Source organism: Eptatretus burgeri, chromosome 14 (genome assembly GCF_056783735.1).
Source record: "Eptatretus burgeri isolate ZD-2024b chromosome 14, Ebu_testis_v1, whole genome shotgun sequence".
NCBI lineage: Eukaryota > Metazoa > Chordata > Myxini > Myxiniformes > Myxinidae > Eptatretus > Eptatretus burgeri.
Genome location: NC_140974.1, coordinates 26,908,048 through 26,924,012, shown reverse-complemented (window position 1 = coordinate 26,924,012; position 15,965 = coordinate 26,908,048). Strand labels below are relative to the sequence as shown.

The 15,965-nt window shown below is 47.0% G+C and overlaps 1 protein-coding gene across 3 annotated transcripts in view; it reads left to right on the top strand.

Annotated features, from left to right (window-relative positions):
* Window positions 1-15,965, top strand: part of GK5 (glycerol kinase 5) — a 124,356-nt gene that overhangs the window by 9,904 nt on the left and 98,487 nt on the right. The window lies entirely within an intron of this gene.

Genomic DNA, 15,965 nt, shown 5'->3' with positions numbered 1-15,965 from the left:
CGACAAGACGAGACCAGAAAACCAGATGACCGTGCCGTCCCGTCTATTTCTTCCCTCTCTGGCATCGGGGGTGGGGGGGTGGCGTGTCTCACCTCTCCGCACACCTCATTCGCCGGGGAAATCGGTCATCGCTCCATGATTGGTCGGGGGGCGTGTCAACGCGTCTCGATCCCCGCCCCCTGAAGAGACTGCTTTTCTTGGAGCTCGCTCTGCGCCCATTGGCTGAAAGGTGGCAAACTCCCTCGCACCCTTCCGATTGGCCAAAGCGTGGAGTCAGAACCTTGGTGACCGAGGGAACTCCGCCCACATGCGTGTTCGACGCGCCATTGTGCGGGGAATGGTCCATAATGTTGTCGTTGGTGATGTAAAAATGTAAAAGAAAACCCTGACTATCAAAATAACTCCGCAGCGCATGAACATTTAATTCCCATTAGACACAGGGGATGGATTCTAACTAGAAAGACATACCTACCGATATAACTGATCTTTAGGGACTCTGGCTGTTGTGTGCTCATGGCGTCCAGATTCGCAACACCACCCCCTCCCCTTTTTACAGACTTGTCCCGAGTTGTCAAATTTGCCTGTAACAAGCATGTGTAAGTTTTCTCCTCATACGATTTACCTACGGATCCCTGAGTGCGACATTTTTTTATACATGTCCCAAATATAAAAAAACTAGCATCCGTTGAAGACAAAGTCTTCGATATCCCCCGCCATAGTGACTTTTTTTTTTTAATCTGTCAACATCAAAAGGCACGAGTTCACCACTTGCTTGATATGTGTACCAAATTTCGTAAAGATATCTTGAGGGGATTTGTAGTTTAGCTCCGGAAACGAAATGTGATGGACGGAACCCATTTCTATATACCCCGCAAACTTCGTTGGTTGGCAGGGGATAATAACCTGGTGTGCTGTGTCACTAAACTAAAAGACTCACACGGACAACTTAAATACATTGCCGGCGCGAACACAAACAATCGGTGGGTGAAACTTATCTACAATCTTAACTAATATTTACACTAACCATGGCCCAGGACCTGTCATCTGTAAAGGAAAAGTCACAACCAAAGTCAACAGTTTGTGGCTTGAAGGAAGTCTGGCACAGGGGATGGATGGATGCAAAACAACAAATTGGATTCATGGGCTGTGCAAACGCAGTCCTTGGAGTGGCTGCCTACAGGGCAGTCCTTGCAAACACACTGAAGGAGATGGTCCAGGTGCACATGGATGGATGGTAAACACAGGGGCAATGCAAAGAGGGTAGCAGGCATGGGGTCATGATAAAGGCAGTCAAATCAGGCATGGCAAGGCAAATGCGGACCAGTAAACCGTAGCACAACAGGCCGGCATATGAAGCTGGCCTGCCTCTGATCTCGTCCGTGAGGTTGTGTGGAGGCAGTGCGGTGGTGCTGGCCACTCCGAAAACGAGCTCGGACCTACCCTACTGTCTCCCCCCAACCTATCACCTTTGCCTGTCTCTGTCCATACCCACTCCCTTAATTTGCAACAACAAAATTTTAATTTTCTTTTCTTTTAATTTTGTCTCCCTAACCCCCTTTCTGTCTTTGTCCGGCTAACCTATTCCGTCAACCTAGCCTACTCCCAACCCCTAAAATCCTTTTTTTTTGGAGGTAACGAAGGGAGAGACGTGTCCTGTCTCGAGGCCCAACGAAGCCTCAGAATAGCCTCCACAGATTTCAGCAATCTTACCAAGGTGGGTCCAGTGGCCGACGGAGAGCGAAGGGATGGATGGATGGTGTGAAGGGGTACATTTCCTAACTATCCTAGCATTTATTAACTAAACTACCCCGGGGCTTTTCAAAACGCCTGTCACTTTAAACTATTGGTTCTAGAAACCATGATTCCCGTCGCCTGTGTTGGTGTCCATTATAAATTTTGGCCTGGCCCTCAAATTTTCACTCGTGCCCTTGCACAATTTCATGGCTGGGCAGCGTGCGTCACTTGGCAAGGATTTCCCTCCTACCGGACTCTAACTACAGCACCCCCGGGCCCTGAGGCTGTCTCCGAGCCAACCTGCTCCCTATGAACGCAGGGGGTTGCCCTTCCTGGCATTGCCCCCCTTCCATGCCCACGTGGCATCTTTGGTGCTCCGGGTCCCTTTCCAAGGGTCGCCCGTACCCAGTACGCTATCCCGGTCCCTTGGACCCATGGCATACTCTAGCTGACTAGTCCGGTGCCCGGGGTGCCCTCTACTCGATACTCACCTTTCAACAGCCACACTTTCAGCTGGTCAATGGACTCCTGCACGCCTCCAAATGGGTTTCGTGCCTTCATACACCACCAACAACAGAACGACCTCCATTTGGTAAATTTGACTAGCCCACTAACTAACATTACACTGACCCCAGGGTCACTTGGGTGGGATTCACTCCTCCCCCCACTCATTCATTCGCACCATGCATTCAACATTCACTCACTTGGGCCCGCTGTCCCACATTCACTAATATAATTATGTTTCTCTTACTTTTTTTTTCATTCACTCCGATCACACTAACTATGTCATGCTCCCTCGTCATCCCTTGCACTAATGCACGTTCCTTTTAATCTACGTAGCTAAGATACGTCCCCACTACAAATTGCATGTCGGTCCATGTCTCCCAAATCCATTCCTAAGTCTAAACTAAATTCCCACTAACTAGTCCACGGGCCCCATGGAGGACGGATCATGCCCCCATGAGGCAGGTCTATCTAAGCTAAACCCATACCGCTAACTAGTGCTTCCTTTGCTCAAACGATGCTTGCCACGTCTCTGCCAGGCCGTGTACATGGAGCGAGGATTTTTTTTTTTTTTACACCGCCAAGGCGGCGGTCTAGAGCTCGCTCATTCATCCCTTCTGTCGGGCGATATGTGCAGCCTTGACGTCACCCTGCAAATCGCTCACCTTTGAGGGATTCCCCATGCAAGCCAACGTGTGCAGCTTGCCCATAACTTGTCCACGAGGTCCGTGCCAATGACGTCACTCGCACACCGAACCTGCGCAGTTTCCCGTGCAGGCCAGCCCGAGCGTATCGTCCCGGAAACCCGCTCCGCGCGTTGCGCGAACAGAACACGCGGCATGCAGCACGTGGAGCTTCACACACGTGCTCACATGGGGGCCCGTCCATTCCAAATTCAAACATTCACCTGCATTTTCGCCGTCCACATGGCCGGCTTGTATCCAACGTGGAACGTTCTCACGCCGGATCCAAATCGCGCAGACGCGAGCGTGCAGGCCATGCGCGAAACGTGCCATGGACCTCGTATGAGCCGTCGTGGTAGCCAAATTAACCCTTTGCGGCCTTCCAGGCTCGCCATTCGTGTCTCCCGCCTGGATCGGTCGGTCGTCCATTTTCATGCACGCACTCAAGCCATTTTACTCGCACCATACTCACCTTCTGGCACACATTTCAGCACACACTCCGGGACAATCACACTGGGGAATCGTGTTACCACAAGAAATCCCGGGGTTTCCATACCCCCAAGCTCCACGTGTACCCGTTCACATCACTCACCCACTCATCCTCGCACGGCCCGACCGTACTCACCTCGTCGCAATCTGCTTCGAGAGAGCTTCCCATATCCCCCAGTTCCTGAAGCAGGTGACACTGATGCTCGCACCAGGTCACAAAACATTCCACCAGCTCACCCCCATTGTCCCCTCCTATAGACTATGTGTGTTTTGCTCGTCTTTCTTTTCATTTAATTAGTTCCCCTCTTTTGCTTCCTGCGTCTGTCATTATTTCTAAATCCTGTGTCTCCCCTTGTGTCTCTGTTAATTTCTCCGTCTCGTCACCTTTTGTTCTTCTGTCGTCCCCTCATGTCTCACCCTACACGTTTCCCCTTCAATTATGGTGGCGTCACTCGTCATCCGACCTCACCCGTCTCCATTGCGGGCTGGACACATTCCACACTCCCTCCAGTCGATTCGGTCGCTCCGCCACCTGGTGCCACCATTATGCCCTTCATGCTCGCCTGCAGGCTCAACCCCATGCCCTGCATTTCCCCTCGATGTGCTTGCATATCGCCCCTCAGTGCCTGAAAATCGCGCGCGTTCGTGTCCATTTTGTTTTGCAACTCCTGCGTATTCGCATCCATGTGGCGTGCATTTTCATCCATCATTCCCCTCATTCCGTTCAATATTTCCGCCAACTGGCCTAAGTCAAATGGACTCGGCGGAGCCGATCCGCCATGATGGTGTGCGGAACCAGCTGGGATCGGGGAAGAAATTTGACGGAGGGGGGGTTGTCATACACCGCCCCTGCGCCCATTACTACCTCAGAGTTTGGCTGCGGGGGCACGTCTTCTTGCATGGGGGTGTCCTGGACCATGGATTCGTCTACACTTACCTCTAAACCCACCTGCTTTAGCCCATCTTGGGTCGCCATGTTGCGTGTTGAGAATAATTTGAACCGCTCGCAATTTGGGGGAACGAGGGGGGGGTTGCTCCCTACCCCTGATGCATGTCCCGTGAATTTCTCTCTGGAGGCAGAGGGGTTCGAAACCCGCTCCTGACACCAATTGTTGTGGGGGCGAGAGTCGGTGGCGAGCACGAGATGGAGCAGTCGAGTCGGCTCCACCGAACACCCAGAATTTATAGGTCATCACTCCGGAGCCGATGGGTCCCTCATCGGACCGGAGATCGCCAATAGGTTAACTGCGTGGGATAGGGTCAATTGCCAATTTCAATTTACCTAAATACCCACGTCGTCCAAACTACCGGGGAAATTCACCCTCTGCGGAGCTTGAGCGGAATGAGCCATTGGCGTGCTCGAACCGTGCGTAACCCGAGCGGATGGTTACCGAGGTCCATCGGTCCAAATGCACAATTTGCCGCTTCCCAATTTCCCAACACGCACCGTGCTAAACCAATGCAAGAAATACAGAAACGAGGTGAAACATTTAACAGGGGATTTATTTATAATGGGGGGAAGAGAACACACAAAGAGCTGAGTTATCCGACTATAAGAAATGCAGTCGATGTACAAGGCACTTAAACAATTCTACTTGAAGACGGGGCCCAAGGACACACACACGCACACACAAATACCCAAAAGAAGATGGACCCCAATAGTCTTTATTGAAGGTTCCCAGCTCGATGGAAGATGAGCTGGAAACCAGAGCTATCTTGGGCCTTACCACCTCGTGCGGCCCTTGACGATCCGGCTCAGCCAGACTTGAACCCGCAACTCGATGCCGCTACAAGCACCGGGTACTGAGGGCAGCGTCGGGCTCCGGCACACGACGAGACCAGAGCCAGCGACGAGACGAGACCAGATAACCGCGCCGTCCCGTCTATTTCTTCCCTCTCTGGCATCGGTGGCACGGGGGAACGTGTCTCACCTCTCCGCACACCTCATTCGCCGCGGAAATCGGTCGTGTCTCCATGATTGGTCGGGGGGCGTGTCGGGGCGTCTCGATCCCCCGCCCCCCTGAAGAGGCTCTGCTTCTCTTGGAGCTCACTCTACACCCATTGGCTGAAAGGCGGCAAACACGCTCGCACCCTTCCGATTGGTCGAAGCATGGAGTCAGAACCTCGGTGACCAAGGGAACTCCGCCCACATGCGTGTTCGACACGCCATCGTGTGGGGAATGGTCCATAATGTTGTTGTTGTTGCTGATGTAAAAATGTAAAAGACAACCCGATCAAAATAACTCCACAGCGCATGAACATTTAATTCCCATTAGACACGGGATGGATTCTAACTAGAAACACATACTTACTGATCTATAGGGACTCTGGCTGTTGTGTGCTCATGGTGTCCAGATTTGCAACAATGTAACCATGATGTATTAGATATACTAGCAGAGTACCTGCCATACAGGTGATCTTGTTCCAAGCATGAAACACATTATTGTGATGCATACCTTTTATTTGGGTGGTGTATAGGCAACTGATAGCTCTGTATAGGGGGAAAAAAACCCGGGTTATGTGCATGAAGCAAAAACATACGTACTGCTTATAATTGAAGATGGGGCCCAAAACGCCTCACTGCACTGGAAAATGTGGGGGCAAGAATTCTGTACCGTAAATGGTAGAGACTTGCAATACCCTCCCCCACTTAGAGGTGACACTACAAGATGCACATTTCCTGGAGAATTTGCATCTCTCCCCCACCCACCCGCGCAGAGACCACTGGCGAAGATTTTAAAACACCCCTATACATTAATTGGGGTCATGCTGATCGTATATAGAAAGTCTTGTAATCAGGCCAGAACTGGAGGAGGAGAAGTGCGACAAACACCGATCTGTGAATTATAGTGAAGACTAGCAGAGCACCTGCCCGATGGGTGATCTTGTTCCAAGCATGCAGCACGTTCTTCTGATGTTTTCCTTTATTCAGGTGGTGTATAGGCAACTGACAGCTCTGTATAGGAAAACAAAAACCTTGGTTAAGTGCATGAAGCAAAAACATAATATTGTTACGAATTTGGAATTCAATTGCACACAACATACAGGTTCCCTTAGTCAGCTATGTCGATAAGTGCATGTTCCCTAGATAGCTCACCTTTCATTGTTTAAATGTTCAGAGATCGATTCAATGCGCTGCAGATCAATTTAATAGTTAGGGAACGAAACAATGGAGACGTCCCTCCCCCTCTTCTACGAAGAGGAAGAAGAACCCTGCGGTGACGTCAACAACTCCCTCCCACCCGTGGTTGAGCGGTGGGTGGATCACGAGGGCACGAGTCATGCCGGGTGTGGGGGAGGTGGTGCAAAGGATAAAGAGGACATCTTTTCTTTGTTCAAAAAGAGTCCCGGGGGAGTCCCGTGGTAGGGCTGAGTTCGTGGGAGTCCCGTGGCAGAGTTCGTGTGCTGAGTCCCGTGGGAGGAGTAAGCTTTTTTTTGCTTCGGAGAGAGCAGTCGTTCAGCAGGCCATCGGGTCCTGCTTGGCTTGCTTGGCTTGAGGCCTTCGGAAGCTTTTTGCTTCGGCTGGCTCAGTGAGCTTCGGGTGCTGCTTTGTTTTGGAAGGAACTTGAGCCTGTTGTTCGGCTCGAGCTGCGAGTGGAGCCTTCTTCCTCTTCTTGTTTCGTTGAGCTTTTCGTTCTCCATTTTGTTTCCCGGCTTGGTGCGACGCATCGGCCACTTCTTGGAGTTGGATCCTCGTGGAAGCGACTATCGACAGGAAGGATCGGCGCTTCATCTCACCAGCACGTGTTGAGAAGCGCGGGAGGATTCGCGGGAGCTCGGGAAGGATCGCGGCGATTGGATCCAGCTCGCTCTCGCTGGAGCCCGGGTCTGGACAAGTTGAAGACCACACGAGGTGGAGAGGTTCGAGTCGAGCTCTGAGTTTCAGCTCACCTGTCCTCCGAGCTGGAGCTCGTGATTAAAGGCCTCAGCCACCATTTCTTATGTGTGTGTACGTGTGTCCGTGAGCCCGTCTAATAATTGGGAACTGCTGTTAAGTGTAAATGACTGTACATAATAAGTAGACTGTTGTAGTTCTTTTGTCGTGCTTTTGTTGCTTGTATAATTGCATACGTGTTTTGCCTTATTTAATTGCATACGTGTTTCATTATAAATGTCCTTGTGTGAATGTAAACCTGCTCGTTGCGTCCATTCCCTCATTGACTGAACATTTTGTGTGTTAGGAGTTAGAAAGCCATTGGTTTGCCGTAATGGTGGGACATTTGGACCGACGGTTCTCGGCGATTACGCTGCTCGGAATCGCGCACGGACAAGCTCGCCTCAGCGATTTGTTCCGTCGAGGGTGGAATACCCTGGTAGTTGGGTATTTAGGTAAATTGAAGATGGGCAATCCACCCTACCCCACGTGATCTGCCGATTGGCGTATTTCGGTTCTTGTACAAGGACCCGTTGCTTGGAGTTATCCGGGCGGCGATCTATATTCCGGGCGATCGGTCGGGCCGACTCGACTTGCGGCTCCATTCAGAGCGATCGGTTGGTGGCCGACCCCCGGCCAGTAACGATATGTACTGCTTATAATTCAAAACACCCCATTGCATTGGAAAACGTGGGGGCAGGAATTCTGGACTGTAAATGGTGGAGACTTGTAATACCCTCCCCCACCTGGAGGCTGTGCTACACGGTACACATTTACATACAGAATTTGCATCACCCCTCCCTCTTCCCCAAGACCACCGGCAAAGATAAAAACACCCCCTCTACATTGATTGGGGTCACGCTGATCCTATACATTGATTTGGGTCACGCTGATCCTATGGACTGTAATCAGCCCAGAACTGTAGGAGTAACGTGACAAACAAACAAACAAACATCTGTCTGTGAATTGTGAGAATGCACAAAAGCCGTACGCATGTTTTTGCTTCGTACGCACCGTGTTTAATTCTCTGCATTTCTATTTTTAATATGAAATGTGCAAAGCCGAGAAACGAACGAAACGCATTGGGTTAGAATTTCTTCTTCTTCATTTTTGATCTGGTATCAGCTTGTGCGTGTGTTAAAGTAAACTAATTTTTATCTCTGGTTTGTTATCCTAGTAGTCTTTATTGGTTTCTAGTCTTCAAAAAAAATTAGTAAATTTAAATTGCTTTTCCTTTTATTTTACCAAATAGACCCAAACACAGTACATTAAGAGTTTCTTCTTCATTGTGGTTCTGGTATTGGCTTGAACGTGTGTTTAACCCAAACTAATTTTTATCTCCTGAACATTTATTGGGATCAGTAGGGAACATATTGCAAAGCGATTCTCACTCTTATTATTATTCCCCATGTGAAACTTTGAATTCTATTATTTTTATTATTATTATTGTTGCTAGTGTGAATCGGCATGCTTCTCGGGCCTCACAACACGTCGCTTCAGAGGCATAGGCATCTTTGACCATGCCTGCTTTCTCCGGGAAGGAGGGGAATTGTGGGGTTGATGATGGATCTGGGGTTATGGGGGAATAGTGATGGTGCTGGGGGATCGGTTGGGGGGGGGGGTTGGCCAAATATATTTTGTGTTCTGACTGAATATATACTGTAAATCAGAATTCAGAACCTAACATGTCTAAATAAAAAGGAACTCGACACAAATTTAAATTTATTTTCTATTATCAGTTTGGGCTGGATGATAAAGACCACACATTGTCAAAAACTGGATGGGAAATTCAAACTGCCAGCTCCACAGAACAGATGTGCCCTCAATACACCGCTTAACTTGGACATCTGGCCATGTTTTTACATCGTATATTTTCTTTGGCCCATATCTTGATCTTGATTAATCAAGTCAAAGTAACAAAAATATCAGCACTGATTAATACAGATAATTCACGAATGCTTTTTCAGTTAGAGATATATATATATATATATATATATATATATATATATATATATATATATATATAGATATATATATATATATATATATATATATATATATATATATATATATATATATATATATACACACACACACACACACACACACACACACACACACACACACACACACACACGTGTTGTGGGCCGGGGGTTGGGTGAGAAGACCACGAGGGGGGGGGGAGCTATCTCTGCTCCCACCAGACCCCGGAATTGTAGGCCGTCGCACACGGATAATTCTGTGACGCGGCGGGTCGCTTAACCGACCGTGGAGGCCAATAACTCAATCACGTGACCTAGGGTCCTCCTGTCTTTGGGTTAACCGGGTTACCTAATTAAACACGTGATCTAATTACCGGAGAACACACTCTCGGTACACCTTGTCCGAACTGGATCACTCTACCGGATCGGATGCATCCGAGCGACACTGCCAAGGACGTACCGGCTAAAAGGAATGGATTGTTGAGAATAAAGTCCCGGCTAAGCTAGGATTCGGACCATTAGTATAGGCTCTTGGGGCGGGGGGGGGGTGTTTGTGTACATGACTCTTTTAGAGCATCACCCTAATTTTACTTTTGTTCTATATGCCAAGACGTTCAAAAAAAAGTTTGGGTAACACCTCCAGATCAAGTACATTTTTCTCTGTAGGGTCCATCTTGGATTTGCAGTTGGCTCCCAGCAAACTATAATAAAACCAAAATGCTCATATTGGGTTTAGATGGAATAAATCATTAGTAAACATCCATAAATTATTAATTTTGATTTACTTCAATTACTTATGCATTGCTTAAAGAGCAGGTTGTGGGTCACCAAACATGTTCTGAAAATTTATCAATATGATTATATGTGCATTAAATAGTTCGATGCAAACTATTGTGGTTGCCTAACTATTGGGAAAATTAATGAAATTTAACTCCGAAGTTGTTATTTCTCGAGGTTGTTGAAAAAAACAGCCGTGTGCCCATATATGGATGGTGACATCTCGTTCTCCAAAACAAAACGGAAGCTCACTCGCTCATTGAAGAAGTGTCCAGTTCAGCGGGCCGTTCTTTCGCTTTTTGTGAGCTTGCAACTGTCCATGTTATCCTTTTTTATTTTGAATTATTGTAGAACAAAGTTATTTGGATATTTGTACATCATGCCTCGTACGTGTGTCGTCATGTTTTGCGAAAATGGCTGGAAAACGGGTAATCACTCCCACCGATTCCCGAAGGAATCAAACATTCGCCGGCAGTGGATAAGATTTGTACAAACAAACACGGGCGAATTTTCCCCCAAAGAAAACTGGTAAAGAGGACCCTTTGGATAGACTTGTCACATGTGGTGACCATTTCACAGCCGAGGATTACGAAGGCAACGCAATGAGTGAGCTCGGTTTCAAAACAGCTGCTCAAGTGAGACTGAAGCGTGACGCTGCGCCCACCATTCAGCCTTCTCCTCCTCAGCTGGCTCCTGCTCCATCTTCTCACACTGTCACCTACGATTATTTGCAATTTAGTTTTAATGGCCAATTATTCAATTAGCACCAACATATTTTGCCTTTTCGCAATGTCATCGCAAGGAAAAAACACAAAGAGAAGAGAAGAGGAGAAAAAACAAACAAACAAACACTTTCAAACAACCACAGTCTGTTCCTTCGCTCTCGTAAACGACGACTGGATTGGGGCATTGTGTTTATCTGTAAATGTGCATAAGAAATCGAGAAATTATTAGAATACACCATCCGGAAGTCCATACGCTGTAACCCGTTATGGGGAACATGGCTGAGAATCTCTTCCCCATCGGCCACGCCTACGCAGCAACGTGTCCTGTCATTGGTTAGTAAATAAATGGCCATAACTTTGGAAGCACTTGTCCGATTTATATCAAACCTTGAAAAGGCACATCCTCAGGGCCCCAGCAATATACCTGGCAAGCTTCAATTAGATTGGACCAGTGGTTGTTGAGAAACAGCAGTCACACACACACACACACACACACACACACACGCACACCAATTGCTGGAATTGTAGATAGATATGCCACAACAGTCTCTTGAAAGTTGGGGTTTGTTCTAACTGTTCACTTTCGCTGGGGTCAAGCTCAGCTGTCAGAAAGACTTCAACTCCAAGGCTACGGTGTACAATATATTTGGGTCCATAATTATTGATTCATTCTATTTCTGACTCTTGAGTGACTTGAGGGTTGGTGGTGGTCGTATGGCAGCTTTGCTGCCAGGGTAGCTATCATTTCTTGAAGCGCGACTGTGTTGCTGATGCAGTGCCCCTCTACCAGTACACACACTGGAACTGGTACTCATTTCGCCAACTTCGGAAGGATGACAGGCTGAGTCATCCCCCTGGTGTATTAATTCAGCGGCCGACGGGGCTTGAACTCGGGACCCTAGGGTCCCAAGCCACCACCCTAACCACTGAGCCAACACCAGGCTACTAGAGGGTCAAAAAAATTATTATATCAAGTCACAGACGAATCAACCTTTACATTATTTTATGCATTGCACAAGAAAATGAAAATCTACAAACCAATCTGTCTGGTGGAGTCTGTCAGTGTGAACTGCCAGACAGTCAGTCCTGCCACTTGTACACGAAATAGGCTGTTTTCTGGCACTTGCAAATGGCTCAGGGCCAGAAACTCCATAGTATAAATTCCCATCATCCTCTGACTCGTCCTCGGCAATATCGGAATGAAAACACTCAATTTCATCGCCGCTGAAATTACTCTGATTCGCATCTCGCAATTGTTTCCACGCTGTTTCCGAATGTTCACAAAGTTATCGGAGAACGTGACGTCACAGCATTTTCGGTAATTTCCGGACTGTTTTTCGATCACTGACAAAAGTTTTGACTTAAAAGTTCATTTTAGCATATTTTGAGTTTCAAATGTAAGAAAATAAATACCCAACGATTATTAATGTGCTTACAACTTTCGAATCACGTGAAGTCATCAGCGACCCAAAAGCTGCTCTTTAACACATTTTAGCATGATTTATTCTCTTAAAACTTGGTTCACAGTAGAAAATGACCATATTTTACATAATTTTAGTCAAAAATAGCTTTCAACTTTAAAGTAGCTCAAAGTTTGATGGTCTCTGAATGACTTGATATTGTAAGTAGAGCTATAAAATTTGGCCAAAAGTTTCATTATTAAGTTCTCTGAGCAATTCAATTTTCATATTATCACAATGGGGCTATGTGTGATGACCATAGAGCTCGTTGTAAACAAAAGTCACCCCTGCCCCCAAATGACCACTTTTACGGCATTTTATCAAATGATGATATCTCCTCAACTAAATGGCATGGGAAATTGATTTTTTTTTTTGTACTAAATATAGGTTATTGACCCCAAGGAATTCATTGATAAAATGTTTGTATTTTTTGTAGTTTATCTACGTAGCATAATTCCAAAATTGCTGCCAAAATATTGAAAAAAGCTCATTGTAAACCAAAGTCAGCCCTGCTCCCAAATGGCCACTTTTACGGTATTTCATCAAATGATGATATCTACTCAACTAAATGGCATGGGAATTTGAATTTTGATACTACATGTATATATAGGTTTTTGACCACAAGAAATTCATTAGTTACATTTTTGGAGTTTTTGGAGTTGATCTACTTATTAATAATTCCAAAATTGCTGCCAAAATATTGAAAATTCGGAATGCAGAACAATATTCAAGATGAAACTCTAACTTAATATCCTTCCCACTCTCTCTAGCCTATCTATTAAAACAAGTCAAAAGCAATATTAATTTAAGAATTTTAGTGTTTACACATTGAAATAAGTTCTGGTTTATGCACAACCATTAATACAGTGGTGCACATACATCAATACTATTAGTTACATACACACTATTAGTTACATACCCAGGCCTGGGGCACAATCGCACACTGGTATGTGGTTGTTATGTAATAGTTAATAATATGTAATAGTTGACCCTACAACCATTTACATGTATGGTTGTGCCCCATGTTAAGGCCCTGTCACACCTTGACGATTTAGCCAGCATATGCCGACGTAAGAAATATTTGTCTAAAACGCTGGCACACGTCGAATACGTTGTGGGTAAGTTTGGTATACGTCGCACGCTGCCATACGTCGTAGTACGCTGGAAGATCATCGGAAGCTCGAGTCGACAATCTCGAGCTGCCGAGCATACTATATAACTTGCTGCAAACGTTGGGTTGAGGGATCGCTTGAGGAAGGGAGCTCTGTGCTGTCTGCTCGTACATGGTGGTCGAGCGTCCCTTTCTAAGGTGCTGTTTCTTCTGTCTCCTCGGTACGTGTTCCGTGCAGCATGGGCGTCGGGCTGGGTGTGTTTCCTGTCCATTGGGGGGGAAATTACCGCTGATGCGCGTGCGTTTGGCAGGCTGTGTTTTCTACGGAGCGGTGGGGGTGTCATGCCTGCTTGGTCTTTGCTGATGACCCATCTCACAGCGAAGGGTGCACGTGGCTCAGATTTACCTCAGCAATAATCAGAAAAGAAGAGTAGGAATGAAGTTAGAAATGAAATGAAGAAGGAATGATGTAAGCAAACCGAGCGATGAGATTCTCGCAACGCATGCCCGTTGTCCTGCTATACAAAAGGGAAGGGACTATCTACACATATTAATGGAATAACTGTCGTGGGACCACTTTATGTTGGATGCATGTGGTTCTGAGAACCGCAACAATATATATATATATATATATATATATATATATATATATATATATATATATATATATATATATATATATATATATATATAATAATATTGTTACAAATTCGTTCCCGTCGGCATACGAACTGCCGCTTTCCACTAACAGTAGCAGCTCGCCCACCGGACGGACAATTCAGTCGTGACCTTCCGGAGCAACGCTGGAACCGTCACAGGTGGCTCTTCAACCCCATCACGGCCGAGCCAATTGTCTACCCGCGCAAGATAGGGTCACTCGCCAAATTCGATATACCTAAGTACCCGCGCGGGCGGCCGTACCTCGACGCAGGTCAGCTTGGGACACGAACCGCTTAAGCGGTCCATTCCGTTCTGCAGTGATAACTGAGCGGGTATTATCACCCGACCTCGCCAGATCCGATTCTATTTAACGGGTGTTTAAAACCTAGCTATTTATTCCGCGATGCAAGATGGCATTTCAATGTGGTGAAAGGAGGACGTGACGAACAGGGTACATTTGAACCAAGCACATTTATTATAATGAAACACGTATACAATGATGCAATGGAACAATCATGCACGTATACAGAAAAGCATACACGGGACGGGGACAAAGACAAGAGCAAGGCAAACAAAGCAAGGGAAAGCACTACGACCGAATATTATTATTATTTCACAGGCACTTAACAGGTTTACTTATGGACACGGCGCCACATCATTCACACAAAAGAAGAGAAAACACCCCCACAGACGGGAGGTCAGACTGGGCTAATGGGCCTTTATGGCGTGGGACTTGGCTGACCGAATGGGTCCCACGAGACCGACGCTGGTTACCTGCACCCTCGTGGTGCGACGGTCGGCGAGCTCTCTCCGGCACTCTCCTCTCGTGCGCGCCTCGGCCCTGGACCACCGCACACAACCCTCACGACTTGGCACCCAGAGGGAAGGCACCCGGAGCTCGAACCACCACGAAGCAGCAGCAATCACCCAATGCCACGAAGAGACGAAGCTCCCCCGAAGAGACAATACGACTCGACGACCAACAACCAACGAACCTGGCGTCTCGTGCGCCCTTTTATTCCCCGGGTTCCAATGCCTGACTCCTCCCCGTTTTCGGCTCCGCCCCCTTCCAGCTCCTGCAGGAAGCTTTGAGAAAAGGGGCGTGCCCTCTCGTCCCCCTCCCCGCACGCCACGCGGGGGGCGAGAGAAATCATTCTTGGCTCAGGTCCAAGGAAATCATTCCCCCAAAAAAGAGGCCCCCACCCTTTCTCACCTTTGACCTCTGCTCAGATCACACCTCCCCCACACCAAGCGCGGAGAAAATAGGCGGGAAAAATCCACGCACCATTGGAGGTTTCTCCTTGGTCTTTTTCCTCGCGTTTCGCTGGCTTACGCAGATGCTGTTCGTTGGTGCGTGGGATTGTGGTGTGGTTGCTTGTAGTTGTGGCGTGGCTAGTGGTTGGCATTGTGGTTGCGAAGGTGATTAGGTGATTGATGGGGTGGAGAAGGTGGTAAGACGATGTTGGTGGTTGGGGGTAAAGTGGTGAGGATGGCGTGGTTTGTTGAGAGGCACGTGTGGTTGTGGTGGAGGTTGCTGTGAAGCGGTTGTTGAGAGCGATGTTGGTGGTCGTGGTTCGGTTGTGGCTGATGGTTGAGGTGATTGTGGTTGTTGTGATGGCGTGGTTGGCGTTGTGGTTAAGGTGGTTGTTGTAATGGTGGTTGAGATGTGGTTGGTCCAAAATAACGATAGAAAAAGAGAAACACTATCTCAAAGGATCACAGCCCTGTGACACGAATAATACCCATTAAACAACGGTGGGAAATCTAACTGAACACAGACTTATCGATCGAACTGAACTAAGGAACCTTTACGGTGTTCTGCGAATTTCCACAGCCGTAACAATGTATATATATATATATATATATATATATATATATATATATATATATATATATATATATATATATATATATATATATATATATATATATATATATATATATATATATATATATATATATATAT